At 41.7% G+C, this 23631-nt stretch overlaps 1 long non-coding RNA gene across 1 annotated transcript in view; it reads right to left on the bottom strand.

Annotated features, from left to right (window-relative positions):
• Window positions 1–23631, bottom strand: part of LOC126416248 (uncharacterized) — a 260962-nt gene that overhangs the window by 166956 nt on the left and 70375 nt on the right. The window contains exon 2 of the long non-coding RNA XR_007575421.1: window positions 6522–6612. This is a non-coding gene — a long non-coding RNA (uncharacterized LOC126416248). The remainder of the gene's footprint in view (window positions 1–6521; window positions 6613–23631) is intronic.

Here is a 23631-nt window from a genome sequence, read left to right as displayed (position 1 = left end):
AGCAGATGTCTAATCACACTAATCACAGTTCGGCTGGCTCTCTAACCACACTTTATATGATTAGAGATTACAGGATAGTTTTTACGAACATTTTCTTCATTTTTTATTTTTGAAAGACTTTCGTAATATTTTAGTAACCAGAACAGAGCAATTACAAAAAATGATGAAGTTCAAAGCAACAGAATATTGAACAAAAAACTCTGTGGGAGACCATATAAGCCTGGGTTAGCGTAAGTTATTACCGTTATTTCCGTTACTGCTTCGACAACTGGTACGATTACTAGTACTGCTACTTGCCAAATTTACGTGCTCGTGTGTGCCATTTATGTCTTGTGAAGCGAACTTTGTGAAAATATTTTGCAGGAAAGTATTTAATGATGTTTTCGTGTTCTGAGTAATTGGAAAACTTAATCTTTGGCTACAGCGTCTCTGCCCGATGAAGCGCTTCATTACAAAAAGGAATTAATTCCATAAAATCCCAAGCTAAAAGAACTAAAGCAAACGATAAAGACAGAGTCACACAGGAAGTTATTTTCTGAATTATAATTCGCAACGAAAAGTCAGAGACGTAGCAAGCATTCTTGAGAGTTGACTCGCAGCGGCTCCAAGGGAGTAATCTCTCTGACCGCTGACATACACATTCAGTAGCGCATAGATATAGGGTGGCGCGCGCGGGGCCGCCCGCATTGTAATCCCCGCCGCCTCCGCCACTCAGCCCGCACGCCATTCGTTCGTTTCTTTCGTCAGTCGACTTGACTGAATCGAGTTATCGAGTAGTTGTTCTTTCCTATGTAGCACGCGCATCCGCGTCATCGCATTTTATACGTTTCTATCTGGCACATAGATAGCAAACACTTACCTAAGAGAAAAGTCGCGGCCATTCTAGAGATCTCGATACGTTATTCTGTCCGACATTTGCTCGAGAAAAGCAACGAATATTCTACTGTCTTCTCGTACAGAGAACCTTCGATACGTAGCGTTTTAAATACGGACTATTCGCCGAATAGGAACCTAGTTTACATTCAGAAGCAGAAATATTAAGACCGAAGAATGAATAAGTAAAAAGTCCTAGTTGTAGCAAGTGCAAGTGTGAATATTAGTCAAGAATGAGTGTAATAGTTGATTGTGAAGTATTAATAATAGTAATTCATAGTAATTTCTTAGTAAAAATATTGTTTCGAGACTCGTAACAAGACGGCATTGTCTTGTATATATGTATAATCAGTTTAAATAAAACTTCCTTAAACTTTGCATGTGACTTGATTATTTTTTATTACGGTAAAAGTAAGGGCAGCGCAAGGTATCTCTAGCACTCCACCCTTGAGGTTTTTCTGTATCCGCCACTGTACGCATTTCTAAGTAATAACGAAACAAGCCTGTTCAAGTTATTTAGTGTGAAATGCAAGAACATTTCCAGACTAGACTTTAAATAGAAAATGACTTATGGCAGAACTGTGACTTGAACTACCCAGTTAGCGAAATATAACGCGTGCTCTACCAATACCAATTTCATTAACATACGTAAATGTTTGCAGTGAATAGGATGGCAGACGACATAGTTTTCTCACTCAGATTATAACTGACGTCCCATACAGAAGAAAACATTAGTTCTTTAAGAATATGTGCCACTTTCTGCTACAATAATTGATCTAAAGTGCGTCCTTGAGATCCCAGTGAAGTCGGGTGGAAGAAACAAACATTACATTGATTTTTCCAAGCAAGTAGCAGTTTCAGTGTGTTACAGCACATCCGAAAGCAACAAAAGATTCACTGCTATGAAGTGTGGCCAGCAACCTTATAAAACTTACGGGTTGATCATAACTCGTTTTTCCTTCGATCATCGTTTCAGTTCTTTGTAGGAAACAGCATATGGCTCTGTCTTGTGATGTATCGATCGTAATTTTCTGCCCCATCCGTAACCAAAACGAATATTTAATGGCCCATTATGATGGTAAATATGACCCAAGTTACTCTTGTCTCACATATTTTCGTGGTACAATCAACTTAATAAATACTTCCTATGCAGGGCACTCCACTACCTTTAGTAGTAGGTCATTATTGTAATTATTCTCAGTATTTAGAGGAATGTAAAATAAGACGTTTTCATTCATACAGCGTCAACTGCCAGTCACAGGTTCAAAAATGGTTCAAATGGCTCTGAGCACTATGGACTTAACTTCTGAGGTCATCAGTCCCCACTACTTAAACCTAACTAACCTAAGGACGTCACACACATCCACGCCCGAGGCAGGATTCGAACCTACGACCGTAGCGGTCGCGCGGTTCCAGACTGTAGCGCCTACAACCGCTCGGCCACCCCGGCCAGCCAGTCACAGGTCTTCGGCAGACACACTACGAACTTTATCAAGCACCGGCTCCCTGTGATTAGATACGCCACCAGCAGGGTGAGGTCTCTCGCAGGATCCCGTTTCTTTGACGCTCGCAGAGCGGCCTCTGTATTCTGGACGCCATGTTTACAGGCGCAAGGAAGGAATTTCTTGTCTGTTACTGCTTGCAACAAAGATTGGTTAGTCCCCCCACTTATCAGTTTCCACAGGACTTTTTCCAGAGGTTGTCGTCAGCCAATGTCCAAACTTTAAGTTTATGAAGGTTGTTTCCAAAGACTAGGCGTTTCACTCACGTGATGAGCGCCACTGCGATACATCTCTGAGCTACCTGAAGCCTTGCGGCGGTCCCGAAAATTGAGAAGAAACGGTTATGTTTCTGCACTTATTAGATGTGTGCAGCCAGTTTTTCCATCAGTCACTGCGTGTGTTGTTCACACTCTGATTCCCTTTGGTTGTAGGTTAATTATAATTGAGTCTTTGGAGAAAAGACTTATCAACAGACGGTGTTTGATCTCTGCAGCTCTCTAAGGTCGCATTTCATCGTACACTGAGAGAAATGTTGTGACCTCTGTGAGTAGCTGACTTTGTTGGATTAATTTATTTCTGGTGCGTTGTAGCCACTGCACAGTCTCGTATGGGTGGCGGAGATGTGTACTTAATACTCGGTACCTATTTAAAAGTCTTATAGTGAGATCGTACACTAATATTGTGAGAGTTACATGTGTTTTTATTCTACCTGGGAGACCTAGCAGATCTCGCCCACAACCAGTGTGCTCCAGAGGATTGTATTTACGAATCTTGTAACATTACCACCAACTAATAATATGGCAGGTTCCTTTGTATAAATATCGTTTTGTGGCAGGTTAGTAGTAATGCGTTGGCTTTCCATTATTGAATCATACACGTAAACTCAATGTCCTCATTATTAAAGCACAGGTAAGTTTTTCATAGCAATAACTTTTTTTTTCAATACTATAGTGTGCTTGCTGTCCACGTCTTTCTTTGGAATTCTACGGATCTGTCGAAATTATATTAAAAGCAACGGCCATATTCATATTTTTTTGTAGTTAATATACATACTGTGTGTGTGTGTGTGTGTGTGTGTGTGTGTGTGTGTGTGTGTGTGTGTATTGATCTGGGGACCTAGAAACGACGGAGAGGCTTCGTCCCACCGTAGCCCACAGTGGATCACAACTCCACAACAGGCCACAGCAGTCCACCTGCCCCACCGCAGCCCCACACCGAACACAGGGTTATGGTGCGGTTCGAACCCCCAGCGGAGCCCCCCGGGAACATCTCATACCGACATAGTGTAACTGAGGCGGAATATGGGGAACCAGCCTGCATTTCCCGAGGCAGGTGGAAAACCGCCTTAAAAACCATCCACAGGCTGGCCGGCACACCGGACCTCGACATTAATCCGCCGGGCGGATTCGTGCCGGGGACCGGCACGCCTTCTCCTCGGGAAGCAGCGCGTTAGAGCGAGCGAGCGGCTAGCCGGGCGGGCTAACATACTAAAAACATAGTCTAATACATACAACAGATACCCTCTGGTGCGAAAGTTGTTACCTTCTGACAGATGGAGCGACACTAGCGCTCAAGCGGCAAGACAACAGACTTTCACATACATTTTTTCGTAATTATTTTCTACATAATTAACGGAATGGTTGTTATGTTTTTGCGTTCCGTGTGTTAATAAGTTACCAAGAGACATGAATTATCGTGAAATAAAACACTGAAAGTTTTTAGTAAGTCTTATTATTAACACTATTAATATGTTTCAGTTTTCTATCATCAGAATAAGTACAACTTTTCACAAATGTGCCTCTACGTTTTGAATTCCCCTCGTATATCTGTACCCGTATGTAGATGATTTTGTAAATAAGCTTTACCTATAGTGTACTTTTAAAGATATAACAAGGGATGGCTTTTCTGATTGTGCATACGCGTCAATAGTGAGTTTCGGCATTAACATCTATTTATAAATAGCTGTTTAACCATGCGTAACGCCACGGTCCAAGCTAGTAACATATATATAATTCTACTAACCCCCTAAGGCATCCCCCCCCTTATGACGTCACAGAGTCTAGTAATATAGTGGTGACTTAGCAGTGATGGTATTTGCTATTAATGCTGTACCTGTGGTTCGAACTCGTTAGAACTGCAGTGCTTCTAACTCATACACAATGATGTCACACACACTAGTAATGACCTGATAGCTTAGTACCGATAAGTAACTGGGGTACATGCTAACTGGCTGATAGCCTCATGCCGGCGACGCGATGTTGACATAACGTCGCTAGCAGTGGGACGGAACTCAAGTACATTAAATATGTCCGCAATTGCGAATATAGACAACCATCAGCTGTAGAATGGAATGACGACAATGAAAATTTGTGCAGGATCGGGACTCGAACTCGCTTTTCCCGCTTATCGTGAACGGTCCCCTTACAATTTGGCTATCCATGCGCAACTCACGGCCAGACCCAAACCTCTGTATGCCGTCAACCATGCGCCTACAACCTGTCCCGAGACTTTCAAGTAAAACGCCTCTCCTGTACGGGAGTGCACATAATGAATGAACGAGCACAGGTTGTAGGCACATGGTCGACGGCTCACGGAAATTTGGGTCTGGTCGTGAATCGTGCACGGATAGCCAAATGGTAAGGGGACTGCTCGCGATAAGCGTGAAATTCGGGTTCGCGCCCCGGTCCGGCACAAATTTTCGCTGTCGTCATTCCATTCTACAGCTGATGGTTGTCCACATTCGCAACTGAAAATACATATAATGAATTTCAGCATCGTAATTCGGAATAACACAGGCACTGCAATATCGTATCGGAACTCAAGTAATTCGATAATAAACATAAAATTGTCGAAAATACGAAAAAATACAAAAAAGGGAGAAAATGCATAAAATTGTGGAATAATGAGAGGACTTACATATCCGCCTGGGTTTGGGCTTTACCGATGCCTCAAATGATGAAAATCACTTGACATTAAATTTTTATTCACAAACAGATATCGAGTCACATGGCTTAACGTAAGTTGTTATTAATGCATAAACACATCCTGATCTTCTTCTTCCACTGGCCAGCTTCATAGTGAGACCCACCAACTCAAGTATCCCAGTTATAAAAGATGAAGATCGGAAGGGGATGCTTCAATAGCAACGATGAATAATTTCGGCACATACTGCATTGTGATTGGTTGAAAGCACCATCACATCAACGCGACGACGTTGGGAACAGTGGGATGGAACTATTGGATAACATACGAAAAATTCTGGAAAATACGGAAAAAATAGGTACATGGTCGAAAAATACGTAAAACTGGAGACGAATGAGAGTACTTACATGCCTGGATAGTCTCCACTGGTATTATATTATACCAAATATTAAGTTGTTACTAGCAAACATAACTCGAGTGATATGTTTCAATGTAATTTGTTATTAACGAACTGACACAACCTGACCCTCACTATACTGGCCAGCTCCAGAGGGAACCGCACCTAGTCAAATGCTCCGGTTATACGAGATGAAGATGGGGAGAGGACGCTTCAATCTCATTAGTCCATGGGAGTGGGGAGGGGGACGAGGGGAGGGGAGGGTGTTGGGGTTCCCCTATGTGACCTTGACCAATTCCTGGTGGTTTCCTGGTGAGAGGGAAGTGTATTTGTGTGTGTGTGTGGGGGGGGGGGGAGGGGGAGGGGGTTACCTTGAATGTAAAGGACACAAGTGTGTAACAGAAGTTCTCAGTTTGAGATAAGAAATAGTTATAACCGGATCACGGTCCCTACCGGCACTGATAACCTACTGACCTCACTTTAGGGAGAAAGTTAACATGTACGTTCCTTGACTACATACAGAGCAAGTACAGTATAGAACGGCAAAAATTCTACAGTATATTTTAAAACATCTAAAAACTCGAACAACTAATGCTGGGAAAGGAGGGATTTGTACAGTCGAAGTGCGCCTGTAGTAAACGCACGATGACAAAACTGACTGGACGTAACTGTTGAAAACATTATACATGGTCTGCCAATGCTTTAAGGCAAATTATTTTTAAATAAATGTGAAACTGTTTCTGGACTCCACTGCATGTATTCCAAGGCGCAAGTGGCTAACAAAAATCTATTCTGAAATAACATGCTTTTATAGTGTCCGTACTTACATTCATTCGCTCCCTCAAGTTGGCTGATGTCTGCCTCAAATCGGATTGCGGGGTGGAACTCTTTCGGGCTTCACTTCTCCTTCAGCGGAAGCTTTAACACAAATATGAAAAAGATTGTTTCATAATATATAATGTATTACATGAATGCACATGTGATCTAAAATACCACAACATGACAAATTATTACTACCAAAAATTGTACCATATAATGGTAGACAGAATAGTAAGTTTTCTCCCTTCTGTTCCAGGTACTGGATTGCCTCTTAGTGTTCAGTGCTGTGTGAAGAAACTGAAGAACATACACGTAAAACGTACTATGCATTGCTAGATCAAAAGAATTGTACGCAGTAACAGTGCGGTAATATTCCCCCTTATAATTTGGCGATGGCTATTGCATATATGATGAGTACCGATTCTGCAATGCAAGAATTACTTTTTACAAACTAAGCCACATAAAGACCGGATGGTTAAAATGAAACTGACGGTATTCCGATTCCTGTAGTGTGGGCGGTATACGAGTACAACGTGGGACGCTGAAACATCGTAGGTGTGTTCATTGAATAAATTCTAGTGTACGATTTCACCCGTCAGCTTTGACCAATGACAGCATGCCTAAGCCGAAGACTCGAGATCATGAAAAAAAAACAACTTGTAGTTAAAAAAAAAGGGGGAAATGGAGCTATAGACTTAGGCTTTATGTTGTTCTGAAGCCAGAGTTGGCGGGGCCTGCCGCAATCTCACATTGCCCTAAACATTAGCAGACAACTGTTTACGATTGCGTCTTGTTCATTATTTCTGTCGTGTCCGCGCAACAGGCGTTTCAAATACTGAAAATTATGGTGCTTACATGAATGATGTAGTGTCAGAAAGACAACTTCGAACATTTTTCTGTTCTTGAATGCGTATTTGCTCCTGTAATACGGCACATTTGGTCTCGTTCACGTAACTTTGATTTTTGTTGATACATTTCGAATAACCAAGAAGAGTACGGCGTGGTTTGAAAGGAATGCTTTCGTAATCCACTTACTTCCACTTTTACACCATTTGTATACATAGGAAATTAAGCTGGAACTCCGAAACCAATGCTTGTTTGGTTACAAGATACTGCTTCTTGTTCGTTACATTTTAATCTTTCAGCTCGTATGCACAACATTTTTAAGGACCACCTTTGCAAAAGAAACTTACCTATATCTTCTTTGTTAGCCCATGAACGTGGAGAATTTGGAAAGAAGCAAGGTGTTCTATCGTATCTTGTGCATGGCAACAAAGTGAAAGATTATGGAATGTCAAAGAAACGGAGCTGTGTGTGTGAATTCCTAAGGGACCAAACTGCTAAGGTTATTGGTCCCTAGATTTACACACTACTTAAACTAACTTTTGCTAAGAACAACACACACACACCCATGCCCGAGGGAGGAACGGACCTCCGGCGGGAGATGCCACGTAGTCCGTGACATGGCGCCTCAAACCGCGCGGCAAACAGAACTGCATAGAGGTATAGCTCCATGCAGAATAGCTCTTATTTTATTAAACTGTCAGTGCATTAGTTTCACTGTAATCTACACATCTTCTCACTCTGAAATCTTACTATGGTTCACCGCGGTGATACTTCCCCATGACGTCACAGTGACGTGCCCGTACCTACTTTCGGCCGTTGGGCATAACTACAGACTTTGGTGGTCTGGAGCATTGATTGTGTGGAGACTTGGTCGTTTCATCAAAAATGTGTTTGCGTCGTTTAGGGTATACAAAGCAATGTGATCGTAATCTACAGTTTAAAGGAATCAAAAATGGTTCAAATGGCTCTGAGCACTATGGGACTTAACATCTATGGTCATCAGTCCCCTAGAACTTAGAACTACTTAAACCTAACTAACCTAAGGACATCACACAACACCCAGCCATCACGAGGCAGAGAAAATCCCTGACCCCGCCGGGAATCGAACCCGGGAACCCGGGCGTGGGAAGCGAGAACGCTACCGCACGACCACGAGATGCGGGCAGTTTAAAGGAATCACATTTCATTCGTAAGGTGCAGCCGGTCAAGCAATATTTTCTTTTGTATTCATGAATTATAGTTGGGCTGTTTAATTTTATTCTTTCCTATGTTCTTGATTGCCTTCCAAACCGCAAACGCTCCGACATCCGAGCCACACTGCACGAACGGTCTCGTCCCCGCACAACACACGGCTACATGACTGCGTTGATTGTTGGTGCAGCATCTCATGCCCTAAATTCCTGCCGCCGACAATTATTCATGGTCATTCGTCATTCCTCTTCAAAAAAATATCCTGGCTATAACAGTAAGGGAAAAAGCGGTCATGTGTGTGTGTGTTATGTCTGTATGGTTGTACGAATGAGTGTGTGTGTGTGTGTGTGTGTGTGTGTGTGTGTGTGTGCGGGCGCGCGCGCGCGCGCGCGCGCGCGCGCGCTTTGTTTGCTTTCTTTCTCAAGAAGGCTTTGGCCGAAGACATGTGAACGCACTTTTTGCAATGTCTGTCTGTTGCTCGGCGTGTGAGTACAATCTATCCGCCTCATAGTATAGTTATTCCCTCAAGAAGTTTGTTGTAAATAATCCACCGCACTTCAACAGGAACAGAGAAGTACCTAACTACATACAATTCCAGAAGAAAAAAATGACATTCATTACGTCACATTAAGGTTGTCTGTAGCACACTTCACAATGCTCCAACCAAAAATTTTGATTAGTTACCCAGTGATATAAAATGCCTGACAGGCAGCAAGGCAAAATTTGAAACTAAAATGAAAACGTTTCTCTTTGACAACTCCTCCTTTTCGGCAGAAGGCTACCTATTATGGTAACTTGTAAATGGTGTCTGTCTGTAATTAAAAAACAAAAAGCTAATAAATGATCAGCTTGGGGGCATATGTAAAAAATAAATGATTAGCATGCATGAAACTGACACATTTACTGACGAGAACTAAGCCTGGAAAAGAAGCAAACACGCTACTGTTGGAAAAGAAGGCCTATATGTAACACAGGTCAACACTATCATTACTTTTTATTTAGCGTATGGCTAATACAGACATATCATGAAATTACATATACATATGTACATATTGACACACAAGAAACTTAAGTTTGTCTTTACAACTGAATATCCAGTCCTTCAATCCTGCATCTGGAGTTGCTAGCAGGAAGTCCTCTTTGGCGCCGTGATAGGCTCGAATCCTGCATTCACTGACAATGTGGTGAACAGTCTGGTATGGAGCCCCGCAGTCACAAGCTTCTTCCACTTCCACTTAAAGAGAGCATCCCTGCATCGCCCATGGCTGGTACGGATTCTGTTGAGAGTAGACCACGTCTTGCGTGGTAAGTCGAATCCACTTGGAAGTTTAGCACCTGAGAAGATGTTATGCAGGTGCACATCTGTCACTGCTTCCCACCGACCTCTCCATTCTTCAAGAGGTTTGAAATTCTTGGCAACTATGTCAGCAGCATCGCACAGAGTTGGATGACATGATTTCAGTCTCTTGCGATTTAAAAGTGGCAGGTCGCTATGCACGGGTAGGTTAGAATTCCTGGAGATCTTGTGGAATTCTCTCATAAGGGCAGTACATCTGCGTAGATCAGGAGGCATTATACCGGTTAACAGTGGAAGCCAATAAAGTGGAGTAGATCTGATTGTGCCAGATATTATGCGCATTGTCGTATTCAGCTGGGTATCAACAAGCCTTGTATGATGACTATTCATTCAAACAGGTGCACAATACTCAGTACTTGAGTATACCAAGCCCAGAGCTGAAGTTCGCAGGGTGGTTGCTGAAGATCCCCAGGTAGTTCCGCATAGCTTATGGAGGATGTTGTTTCGAGTCCTCAGCTTTTGAGCTAAGTTAAGAAGGTGTTGTTTGAAGCATAGTGTACGATCCAGGATGACACCAAGATATTTTGGGTTCCAGTTGTGATGAAGAATTTTGCCTCTGAAACTTACCTCCAGTTTTACGTTCGCCAACTGGTTATTTAGATGGAAGCAACACACTTCTGTTTTACTCACACTGGGTTGGAGTCTCCAGATTTTGAAGTAATTGTCTAATGCAGTCAGGTAATTGGCTAAAATCTCTTCTGTTGTCTTCATTTCCTGGTGATTGACGGCTAGAGCCAGGTCATCGGCATAGCAGTATTTTCTGGACGAAGTGTCAGGTAGATCAGATAGATATAGGTTGAACAGTAAGGGTGAGAGAACTGATCCTTGAGGCAATCCGTTGTTCAGCTTCCTCTCCTTACTTATGTTGTTTCCAGTGATTACCTGGAACTTCCGATCACTTAGCATGCTGTTAATCAGTCGAGCCATTGTTCTGCAGGGTATGATGCGGAGAAATTTGTAGATAAGGCCTTCCCTCCACACAGTGTCGAAGGCGGCAGTTAGATCAACAAATGCCACAGATGTTTTCTGCTTCATTTGGTATCCTGACTCTATGAAGGATGTGAGAGACAATACTTGGTCGCAGCAGCTACGCCCTGGTCTGAAGCCTGCCCGATCAACTGGAACGTTCTCTAAGATAGCGCTACTTATTCTGTTATATATTAGCCTTTCAAAAAGCTTGTAGCAGCAGCTGAGTACGGAAATGGGGCGATAGTTTTCTACCCTGTTGCTGGGTTTGCCAGGTTTCAGAACAGATATTATCTTCACCTTTTTAAACTCAGATGGAAGTTGACCAGTCAGCAGGATGTCAGTAAAGAATTCTGCCAGCCATTTCTTAGCTTTTCCTCCCATATGGATCAGGAATTCTGGGTGGATACCATCGAATCCAGGTGCCTTAAGAGGTTTGAGGTCCTTCAGTCCAGAGTCAATGTCTGAAACTGTGAAGGGATGGGTATACTCAGATGAGGGAGATGCCTTCTTTTTAAGGTCACGAAGCTGTCGTCTGATATGCCTTGTATGTTTCTTGTCAGGAGGTACTCTTGAGGTGGTAATGATATGGGAAGCAATTTGGTCTGGTGTTACTTCGGAATTTTTTCTGCATGCTGGTGCACTTCCTCCCAGTTTTCTCAGAAGACTCCATGCTTTCCTGCTCGAGTAGGTAAAGTCCATAGTTTTGACTGTTTCTGCCCATTTCTGCCTCCGAGACATGTCCAAGCTGGACAATAGGTCCGTAGCTATCTCTGGGTCACCACTTTGCTGGAAGTATTGGTACAGTGTTTCACTTTCCTCATTCCATCCTGGAACATATTCTTTTCGGTATCCTCTTGGCATACACTTTTTAGCTGTTGCTGTTACTGCACCAATGAAGCGTTGATAGTTATTATGTGATGGAGGTATCCATCGAATGGTCTTATCCAGTTCCGTTGAAAACTTCATCCAGTCGGCTTTCTGGAAATTCCATCGAGCATGCGGAGTTGATCGTATGACAGGAACAGTGCAGCCAATTTGTATTATTACAGGTCTGTGTTGGCTGTGAGGAAAGGCATCTATCACTTTCCTTGTGGTGTTGATGGGAAAGCCAGTTTCGTTGCAGCTAACAAAGCATAAGTCAGGATTTAAATCCTTGTCCCAAGCAACTGACCTGAAAGTGCCTTGATCTTTGGCATCAAACACTAGATGAAGATTATTCTCTTCGATCCAATCTGCAAGCATGCTCCCATTTTCATCATTTTGAGAGTACTTCCAAAGTTCATGGTGACTATTGAAGTCTCCTATGTAAATTGCAGGATGTTCTGCTGTGTGTAGGACAAAATCGGGCCATGTTGTTTTGGGTGGTTTGTAAACATTTGTAATAGTAATGCCGTGCAATTGTATGGCAACTGTATGTATATCTGCCTCCACACTTACAGAAATCAGCGAAGCTTTGTTTATGTTGTTACGGACATACGTAGCAATTCCATACACCTCGTGGTAAGTTACACCAAGTGCAGAATATCCAGGAATTCGACCTCGGCTTCGGAATATTTCTTCGCTGGAAACACGAGTTTCTTGAATGGCGACGACATCGATATTGTTGTCCAGAAAAAATTTTGACAGGTAGTCACACTTTGCCCTGCTAATGCTTTCGATATTCAGTTGAAGGAGTCTGATGGTTGGTCCAATGTTTCTTGTTAATGAGCTCTGAAAAGAACTGTTTCTGCTATTTAGTTGATATGTCATTGCCAGGAGATCCTATGGATAGTCTGGCTGCCTATCATTACTAAAAATTGATTTACGTACATGTTAACACAAAATATCCATTCTACGGTGTCTAAGCGTTTGAGTCCCTTACTCACATTTGTAGTATTGTACAATGCTAGTAGATGTTAAAAAATTATATCTTTTTTTCCTGTAAATTACTACTGTTGGTCACACACTAAATGACACATTATACGAAAGATTTTATAGTGAGGAGATGTGTAAACTACTGACAATATAATAAAACACGAACTCTATTCTGCGTGGAGGTATGCCTCTATGCAGTTCTGTTTCTTTGACATTTCAATCGTTCCCTTTGTTGACATAATCAGGACACGATAGGATGCCTTGCATATTTCCGTATTGCAAACATTTATGGGCTAGCAAAGAACACAGAGTAAATCTTTTGCACATGCGAACATTAAAAATGTTGTGCATTCGAGATGAAAGCTGAAAATGTAGGAACAAAACGAAGGGCCAGCAAGGACACAAGCATTGGTTTCCGAGATCCAGCTTCATTTTATATCAATAGAAATATAGTAAAAAAGGAATTAAACGTATTATGAAAGCATGATTTTCATTAATTTATTCGAAATATATCAACAAAATACAAGTAACATAAACGAGGTAAAATGTGCCGTATTAAAAGAGCAACTTCGCACTTCTGAACAGAAAACTTTCGAAAATTGGCTTCTTGACACTACGTTATTCATGTTAGAACGGTAATTTTTTAGAATTTAATACTTTGGTGCGTGTACAGGATAGAAATAATGATCATGAAGCAATCGTACACAGTCTTCTGCTAATGTTTTGGGCAGTGATGAATACAGCCACTTTCCCCCGGGGTGGAAATATAGCTTGACGGGGGAAGGGGGGGGGGGGGGATGACAAAGTTATACGCTTAAAATTTAAGTGATAGCGTTCTAAAGGCCGGTATTACACTGTCAAATTTCTTTGTCAAAGATTTGATCAAAGATGTGATCCAATATTCCGTCCAATATATTTGACAAAGATCTTTGACGTAGCGCTACAAGGGGTATTACACTGTCATCAAATTTTTCGTCAAAGTTCAAGATGGCTGACAACAACTTGTTATTAACCGCAGCAGTTCTACGTACTCCAATTGCATTGTGTGCACATGCGGAAAAGAAGTGGGGGGAGAAAATGGAACCATACATACGAGGTTGACAGTCTTAAAAGTCCTGGGATTACAACTTGATAATAAATTCAGTTGGGAGGAGCACACCACAGAACTGCAGAAACGCCTTAACAAATCTGTATTTGCAATTCGAGTGTTGGCAGACATAGGCAACATAAAAATGAAAAAGCTTGCATACTTTCATTCCATAATGTCATATGGGATAATATTTTGGGGTAAATCTTGAAGTCAAACAAAAGTTTTCAAGGTCCAAAAGCGTGTAATACGTATTATTTGTGGAGTAAATTCACGGACCTCCTGCAGAAACCTCTTCAAAGAACTGGGTACTTCAGATTCTTGCATTGGTACTGGGGGAAAATAAGAAAGAAAATGAAACTGTTGGCGGGCCAGAAGTACAGTGAGACAGTCGTTTGGACGTACGAGATTTGCAGGTTAGCTTTTTTTGTTTTGTATTTCATGCCTAGATACTTCCGTAGAGATATTGTTGCATGTGGATCATTATATGTAATGATTATTACAATACATGCAACGATATGTTTGTACAGTTATCTAGGCATGAGAAACAAACAAAAAAAAACTATAACTCTCGTAGGCCCAAATGACAGTCTCACTATACTTCGGGCTCGCAGGTTAACTGCTGCCTCTCAGTATATTTACTTCTTAATAAAATTTGTCGTAAATAATATATCTCTTTTTCCAACAAACAACTCAGTTCATACATACAATACCAGGAACAAAAATGATCTGCACAAGGACTTAAAAACACTTACTTTAGTTCAAAGAGGGGTCCACTACTCAGGAACACTCATCTTCAATAATTTGCCAGGAAACATAAAAAATTTAGTTAGAAATAAAGATCAGTTTAAAAGGAGCCTGAAAGACTTACTACTGGCCAACTCCTTCTACTCCATTGGCGAAATTTTTAATAGAAACAAATGATGTATTTATTCATACTATTAGTATTTTTATTTCAGCTTTAAAAAAATCGACATGTTCCACATTCACGAGGATCTCCTCAGCACGGATCTATGGAACGAAAAACTAATCTAATCTGGGTGAAGCCATGGGTTTTACGACGACACGATAAAAGCATTCCACAAAACTTGTTACGTGAGCTTACAGTGGAAGACGTCAAGTCGTACATCAATCACTTAAGAATGGATGAGCATACATTTCTGTATGTGCTCAATGAAGTGTATCCTCATATCACAAAGCACAATTTTCACTTAAGAACTGCTACATCTTCAGAAGACAGGCTCACTATAACACTCCGATTCCTTGCTACAGGAGAGGGTTATGTTATGTTAGGTTAGGTTAGGTTAGGTCAGGTCAGGTCTCCAATCTTCTTAATCAATTTTTTATTCAGGGTGCCTCACGTTGTAAAGCGCCTCATAAGCTTCAGACATCTCTATTAATTCTGTAGTTGTCGGCACACACCAATTGTATTTACCGGCAATGGTTATAAAAACACTACAGACGACAGAACGCTGCAGCGATGCTAGCGCTCCGCGTGGTAACATATCGCATTGCAGTGAACAGAAGACAAGCGATTTCTTTGATCAAATATACGGCCTCGGCCTAGATTTGATCAAATATTGGACGACATTTGTCAAAGATCCCTATTACACTATCAAATATCTTTGACAAACATTTTGGACAAAGATATTGGACAAAGAAATTTGATAGTGTAATACCGGCCAAAGACGTAGCAGCGCTATTAATATTTAAAATTTTTCATGAATAGCTAATATATAAGTAAATAATATGTAGGTTAAGTACTAAGCTGTTTGGCTAAGTGTAAGTTAATTATATTAAATAATACAATAATTTTATTGCATGCAAAAAAACATTTGCATCAAATTAATACGTCGAGGGTTTTTTACAGCATATCTCTTGATGACGTCATCAATAAAACTTTCTGTTGGCTCGTCGTCCCCTTCCGTTGAAATGTTCACACAAGCTTGGAACGTTTCCTGACCCATCCTATTCCTTAATTTTGTCATCACCCTGTTCATTATACTAAATGACCTTTCCACACTGCAAGTCGAAACGGGAATGCACAGTACACATTCAATGAGTGTCCGTAGTGCTTCGTAGTCGATGTCGGCTCTCAGAATGAAAGAAGCAACATCAGAAGACGTATCATCTAATTTATTACTAACAACGTACCTAAAAGAATGCAAGTGTGCAATTACAGCGTCGATGTTTGTAAGTCCCAAAATCAAGCTCAGTTCTTTACAATCATTATCACTAAACTCTAGAAATTTTTTAAAACTTCCAAAATATGCACTTAGTTCTATCACTTTTATTGCCTTCTCATTAATCATACTTTTAACAAATTTCCTTGCGCTTTTCATAGCTTGAATCTGCTCCTCTACGTTCGTGAATAGCACACCTTTAACTTCTGATGCGTCCTCGTGCAGTTTTTTAAATTTTATTAAGAGTTTCATTTTCTGCACTATGTCCATCGCAGTCACAAAAACAGTCGACGTGTCTTGAATGTTCCAGAGTTCCAGAAACAATAAGAGAGACTTGCGAAATTTTAAGTGATTGTCTCTGCAAAACTTTACATACGTTTGAGACTGCATTTAACGTATCGTCTAAAATTACTAAACCTACAATGAAATTTGATTTCATCATTTCTAACAAGATTCCTCCAGCTAAACTTTTTAAATCCGCGCCGTCCTTGTGTATATATTCCCATGCCATTAAATGGACTTGTAGGTTAGGAAAATAGCATGAACTGTTCGATAGGTACTTAACCATGGGATGTCAACAGCTTCGGGTATTTTTAAAATAAGTTGGTCTAAAGCACACCGAATTTCATGCAAAACATTTTCTCATTTGGAAGAACCGTGAAAAAGCTTGTAAATGTTTTTAACAACATGTAATGTGCGATTTATGAACTGAGCGCGGAATCCTGAGATAGAACCACTAAAATTAGCAGTACCGTCGAATGAACAAGATAATAATCTGTCGTAAGAAAGTTTTCTTTTCTTTAGTTCGGTATCAATTGCTGTAAATATGGATTCAGCTGAAGTGCTTTTCAACTCAACGAGACATAAAAACCTTCCCTTCACTTCACTTCAAATGATGGAGACGGTGCAACATATCGAACTACTAAAGAAGTTCACTTTGGTTGGAAACATTTGTAGATTCGTCTGCAATTAATGAAAAATATTTGTCATGGAGAAGTGTTTCATCCTGAAAGTCTAGACTCTCCCAAACAAGTCAACAATGCTGACGCAGTATGCTTACTAAGATATGCGGACCTTTCGCTCTGAAATTTTAACCACTTTTCAAGATTAATGTCGGTTTTCAGTACTACCTTACGAATTAGAGGTTCATATTTCGTTGTGTGGGGTATTTCTTCCTTTTTAAGGAAATACAGACTTCGAATTAACAATGACAATGCTTGGCGGTTTAAAGCTTTTTCATTTTCATTTTTTTTAAATATCTGTGTATGAATTGGAGCGTTTAATCCCTGTAATCTACAATTTTCAAGTGCAACGGCTCTTGCATGTTTTTCTGAGTTGGCGTGCTTCTCTAGTTTGCCCGTGCTTCCGGTAGCTTTTCTAAATTTAGTGAAAGGTACAGAAATGAACACTCTTCCTGTTTTCTGTAGAGCTTCGATATCGTTTTTTAAATGCATTTCACACAATTTGCAGAAAGTCCCACCCAGCTCGTGATCAAAGTACAACCAATTGTACTTACACTCCCATTTTTGCTGATACTTAATCTCGCGTTCAATACTTTGTTTAGAATTGCAATTTACGGATGGGCCAGAAATAGCACATTTATCGTTTGAAAACTATGGACGGGAAACTGAAAACTTGGTAGACCTACGCAATTCAAAGTCACTATCACTAGCACTTCTTTCAGTAGACTCACACTCGTGTTTGTCTTTTGCAATACACTGTCTTTTACTAGAAAAGAAAGAAATTAAAGTCTGTTGTTTCGACATCGTATTTCGCCACTAACACTTCTTTTCATGTTATAAACTGACGAAGACTGCACGCAGTACACTACATAATCACATCACACTTCCATAGTAACCTGTCGACTAACTGTTACAACCTTACAACAGTTTCCACAATGCATTGAGTTTTTACACAACAATGAAAGCTTAGATTATACTCGTACAGCAGCGTTGCCAAACGTCCCACTCATGGTGGAATGTGCCGCTTCTTTAGGCAAAAATCGTGTATCCCCATTGACACTGCGAAAATCATTGTCAGGTGTACACAAATATTTAGTTTGAGCTTTGGACTCATGGATTAGGAAAAATGTATATGGCTATTAAATCTTGGAAATATTCCCAGTAATGCAATAAAAAATTAAAACAATCTTTTATAATGTCAGATGCTACTTCCAATTCCGTAGCAATACCCGGGGACGTGTTTCGCGACATCAGGTTTATTCTAAGGGCAAATAAAGTGTAGATACGGGTGGCGCATAAGAATAAAGTTCGCAGCGAGGGTGGGCTGCGTAGCTAAGGGATTAGCTTACACGTTAGGCCGATTGGAGGTGCGGTGAGGGAAGATATGAGAGAGGAAAGGCTGACTTGTTCCACAGTCGGCGTTGCCAACACACCTTGCAACGCTTAGCTTTACCGCGCACTTATTATACAGCAACTGCTAATTTGTTGGTGTTGGCAATAATAATAATAATAATAATAATAATAATAATAAAAACAGAACAATCTACGCTAAGTGTTCCAAACCGAACCAATAAGTAACGAAACCAGACTATAGGGACCCAGCCGCCACCTATTGTGTTACACTTTCATTTTGCTTGTAAAAACTGCGTCATCACTTCTCCATAGGTGACTCTAAATTTCGATAGCAACAGCAGATGGCGTAGTTTAAATTTTGTCACAACGGTACAAGTTAACAGACCAGGTGATAATTTTTATGTTTCACCACAACTATAGATATGAACTTCTCGGGGGGCGGGGGCGGGGGGGGGGGGAGGGGGGGAGACTTTTCCCCCGGGCCACCCCCTGAGTTCATCACTGGTTTTGGGCTATTTAGGATGGCGCAGGCTCCACCCATTCTCGCTTCAAAACAACGCACAGCGTGAAGTCTTCTTGTTTTAACTCTGTGAAAAAATGGCACGAATCATTTGAAGATGAACCACGGTCCGGCCGTCCTTCCACCTAAAAAACGAATGAAAATGTTGTGAAAGTTCGCGACCTAGTGCGATCTGATCGTACACTTACAATTAGGGAGATGGCTGATGAACTTAATTTAAGTTTCTATGCAGTTCAGTCAATTTTAACTGAAGATCTGAACATGCGTCAAGTGTCCACAAAATTCATTCCAAAAGTGTTGTCCAGTGATCAGAGACAATACCGACTTGAAGTGTGCCAAGAACTGATTAATCTGACTAAAAATGACCCAGATTTGTTAAATAGGTAATAGGTGACGAATCGTGGGTATATGGATATGATCCTGAAAGTAAAGTGCAGTATTCGCAATGGAAGATTCCAGGTTCACCACGATCGACAAAAAAAGTCAGTCAACGTGAAACAATGTTGGTGATTTTTTTCGATTCTAGGCGGTATTGTGCATCATAAATTTACCCCTGGAGGACAGACAATTAACCAAGAATTCTGCAAATGTGTCCTTGAGCGAATGCGCGAAAAAGGTCGGAAGAAAAGGCCTGCACTGAGGAAAGAATACTCCGGCTCATCGTGCCTTCGCCATAGTTGAATTTTTGGCCAAATTCAAAGTTCCTGTGCTTCCACAACTGCCGTATTCCCCTGAGTTGGCCCCTGCGGACTTCTGCCTGTTTCCTAAATTGAAATTTTTACTGAAAGGGAAGCGATTTGACTCGATTGAAGACATTCAGGCAAATACGAAGAGCGTTCTTAACACACTTCAGGAAAAAACTTCAGGAATGTTTCCAAAAGTGGAAAACATCGTTGGAGTCGGTGTGTTCAATCAGAAGGGAACTATTTTGAAGGAGATGCATCACAGTAGCATGTAAGTACCACCATTGTACCATTACAAGCCCATTCTTAAAACTTTCCAATCACACCTCGTACAATTAACGCATATACGTCAATTTTCGTTGTCGATTTCCAAGTTTTTTTTTCTAGAGTTTTTGCAATTGGTGTGTGCAGTGGCTTCTTGTAGGATATCTGTTTTTCGCAGTTGCTTTCCTTAGTACTGTTGTTTCAATAGGTGTGTACTGTGCGTTCTTTGAGAATTTTCACACATGGTATTAAGTCGATTCCACGTTCCGTTATTGTCTGTCATTATCATTAGGTGTGGGCTGCTAATTCGTTAAGGATTTGACTGTATGGTATCGCTCTCTGACCTACTGCAGAAACGTGATAACTAACAAACACTGGAGTCGACAAACAGACTCTTTACCCGAAGTACAGAGACCGATACCAAGCAGATAAATCCTAAATGAAATAACAGCACACATAACGACAATCACAAAAAAAACGAAAAATGGAATGGAGAACTAGAACTGACCTATTTAGCTGTCCTTCTAGGTTCCTGGCTAACCTCACGCTTGGAAATCTTATCAAATTCGAAAAAAAAACAAATATTTGTGAAAAACACTATTACAAATATGATTGGAGATTGTTTCACAAGGAGCACTGTATGCTGTGCTCTTATTCCAGCCTAACGTAACTCATGGAAATTGTGCCATATTCGCAAAAAACAGCCTAATATTTGCGAGGACCTAGACAATAAATACGACTGCTGATAGTTTCACTCGCAGCAATTTAAACTTTGCTCGTAGATTCCTGCCTTTCACACTCGCGAAAATCGCGACATATATAGAATAAAAAGCATATTACATGCCAGTTATGAGACAGTCACAGACAATATTAAGTAACAGACCAGTTACATCCTTCGCATCGTAAATTCATGGTGTCACACAGAACGTCACTCACTGGCCAAAGCTGACAGGTGAAATCGGACTCTAGAATCGACTCGTGTTCATTAATCGGTGAGCTCGTAAAAAATGCTTTCTTGTCGCCAGGTGAAAATATGGTGCTACAATCTGTCAGAATGTAGTGTGGGTGCAGGAAAAGGTGAGGAACGATCAAACACATGATAACTGTGGTTATGGCACGCTTATTAGGATATAGTCACAAGTTACAACAAATGTTCAATGTGTTCTCCCGAGTCAGCAACAGGCTGCATCTGTACAACGGCATGATCGACAGTTGCTCGCAGCATAACCGGTAATCAGAGCCGTATGTCATCGCATACTATCGTCCAGATCAGGAAGTGTCTGCTATACATCCCTGATAGACACGATCTTTCAGTTATCCCCACAACAAGAAGTCACATGGATTTAGGTTTGGGAATCTGGAAGGCCACACATCTCTAAATGGCCTACACTTGAGGCGGTCATCATTGAAGATTTCTATAAGCATATCTTTCCCCGGCAAGCGACATTTGTTGTTGGCCCGTCTTGCATGAAATTAGTGGTGTGGGAACAGTTGCGTTCTTGCAAAGCTGGAATCAAGTGTTGCGTAAGCAGGTTCTTATAACATGCAGATGTCACTGTACACCTAACAGGCCCACAAAGTTTCATCTCCTCGAAGAAAAACGGGCCGCGAATGAAGCAGCTTGCGAACCCACAACACACACACTGAGTGCAGGAAACCCATATGCGACGGTTTTGTGCATTCACGACACTGTGCAGAGTGAAATGTGTGCCTCGTCCGTCACCGCTCACATCCATTTCCACGGGTGCCAAAAAACGACAAGCACAGACACGATGATGTAGTTTATCTTGGAGCATCATTTGGTGCACCTTCTGAATCTTTTCGGGATACCAGAATAAAACGAGCTGGTAAATCTTTTGGACTGCTCACTAGGGAAGAGAATTCCCGTGACACAGTTCGAGCATTGATTGCAGAGTTTGAGGCATGTGCTACAAGATCGGCTGTAGCTACAGCTACTTCATCACCAACTGCCATGGCAATGAGCTGCCTCCCTCTCCAACGGATTCGCCTGTTTCTTCAAATTTCTTGATCATATTTTTTAGCCCAGTTACGGACATGGGGTCTCTTCGCATCTGTTTCTGTTGGCGATATTCCTGCAATGCAGAGCTGTTGCTGTTGTCATTCTGATAAAGCAAATTCACAAGTAGTGAATGGTCTTTCTTCTCAATAGCTACTATGTTTCGAATGGAAAACTTCATCCTTCTTAATCCTTTACATCAGTAGTCACTTCACAAAAGAAAACAACACAGTTAGCCGGCCTAGACACAAGCAGCAACAGGGAAGTAACCCACTTTGTGACATTTTACGAGTTCCTAACCAGGAACGAATTGTATAATTTCATCTGTGTGATTTGGTAGTTTAGTTTCTTGAATATCTGTGTGTTAAATTAATATTTAATAGATACAGTTCTCGTGTTTTCGTTTGTGTCGGAAAGTAAACCGATTTTGTCACATATTACAAGTTCCTAACCGGGAGCGAATTATTTATTCTGACCTGAGTGCTTCGTAGTTCAATGTTTGAATCTCTGTGTGTTAAACTAATTTATTAGACACAGCTCCTGCGCTTTTCTCAATGCCTACAGCAGGATTACTAAGCGCTTGTCGATAGCCCTTTGTTTGTCTGTGTAATGTAGTTTTCCACGGTCTTTAGTATGGATAGGGATTGTAATTGATGTGTGCGGATGCGAGCCGAGCTGATGACACTTCGCTCTCAGCTCCAGGCTACGATGGCTTCGGTTACACAACTTGAAGCTGCAGTGGATGGACGTAACTCTTGTGGGCCGGCTACGGGGATCCAACAGAAATGCAGCACTTCTGAGTCTGCCCATCGGTACGCACAGGTGGCGAGCCCAGTTACTACTTGCACTGAGTTTGACTCCTCAGCCGTGGTCGAGTGGGAGGTCGCCTCGGGGTGTGGGAGGTCGCCTCGGGGTGTGGGAGGCGGCGAAAGACTTCCCTGGAGGTCGAACGTAAGGCGTCCCTAGTTAGTCTGACAAACAGGTTCCAGGTGCCGTCTGTGGCTGACACTGTCCTTCAGCCAGATGCAGTCGCTTGTCCTGTTCCAGAGCAAACCTCTGATCCTGCAAGATCCCGGCAATTACAAAGGGTGGAATTATTGGTAGTTGGGAACAGTACAGGGCCCCTTAGGGACATGGGTGCCAAGGAGGGGAAGAAAGCCAATGTTCCCTCTGTGTGCACACTGAGTGGAGTCATTCCAGACGTGGAACGGGTCCTTCCGGATGCTATGAAGAGCACAGTGTGCAGCCAACTGTAGGTGGTGGCTCACATCGGTACCAACCACGTGTGTCGTTTTGGATTGGAAGATATTCTCTCTTTGGTTTCAGGAGGCTATCAGAAGTGGTAAAGGCTGCCAGCCTTGCTTGCGAGATGAACGCAGAGCTCACTATTTACAGCATAGTCGACAAGACTAACTGCGAGCCTCTGGTACAGAGCCTAGTGGACGGTCTGAATCAGAGGCTCAGATGGTTCTGCGACCGTGTAGGCTGCAGATTCCACGACTTGCGCCAAAGGGTGGTTGGGTTCGGGTTCCAGGAGCCCACTGCATACAGGAAGCGGCTACACGGATAGCAGGGCTGTGTGGTGTGGACTGGGCGATTCTTTAGGTTAGAGGGTCTCAGGGAAACAAAAAGGGCTTCAGTCTCAAAGGGTTCAGGTCGAAAACAGGAAGACGTAGATCCAGGAACCTTCAGTATAACAGTTGTAATTTATCGTAGATGAGTTGGGAAGGTACCACAGCTCCAAGCGCTAGTAAAAAGCCCTGATACATCGTTATACGCACTGAAAGCTTGCCAAAGCCGGATATAAGTTCAGCCGAAATTTTTGCGAAGGA

The sequence above is a fragment of the Schistocerca serialis genome, chromosome 8 (genome assembly GCF_023864345.2).
Source record: "Schistocerca serialis cubense isolate TAMUIC-IGC-003099 chromosome 8, iqSchSeri2.2, whole genome shotgun sequence".
In the NCBI taxonomy this organism is placed as follows: domain Eukaryota; kingdom Metazoa; phylum Arthropoda; class Insecta; order Orthoptera; family Acrididae; genus Schistocerca; species Schistocerca serialis.
The sequence above is the reverse complement of the archived record's forward strand: the minus strand, read 5'-3'. Positions and strand labels throughout refer to the sequence as shown.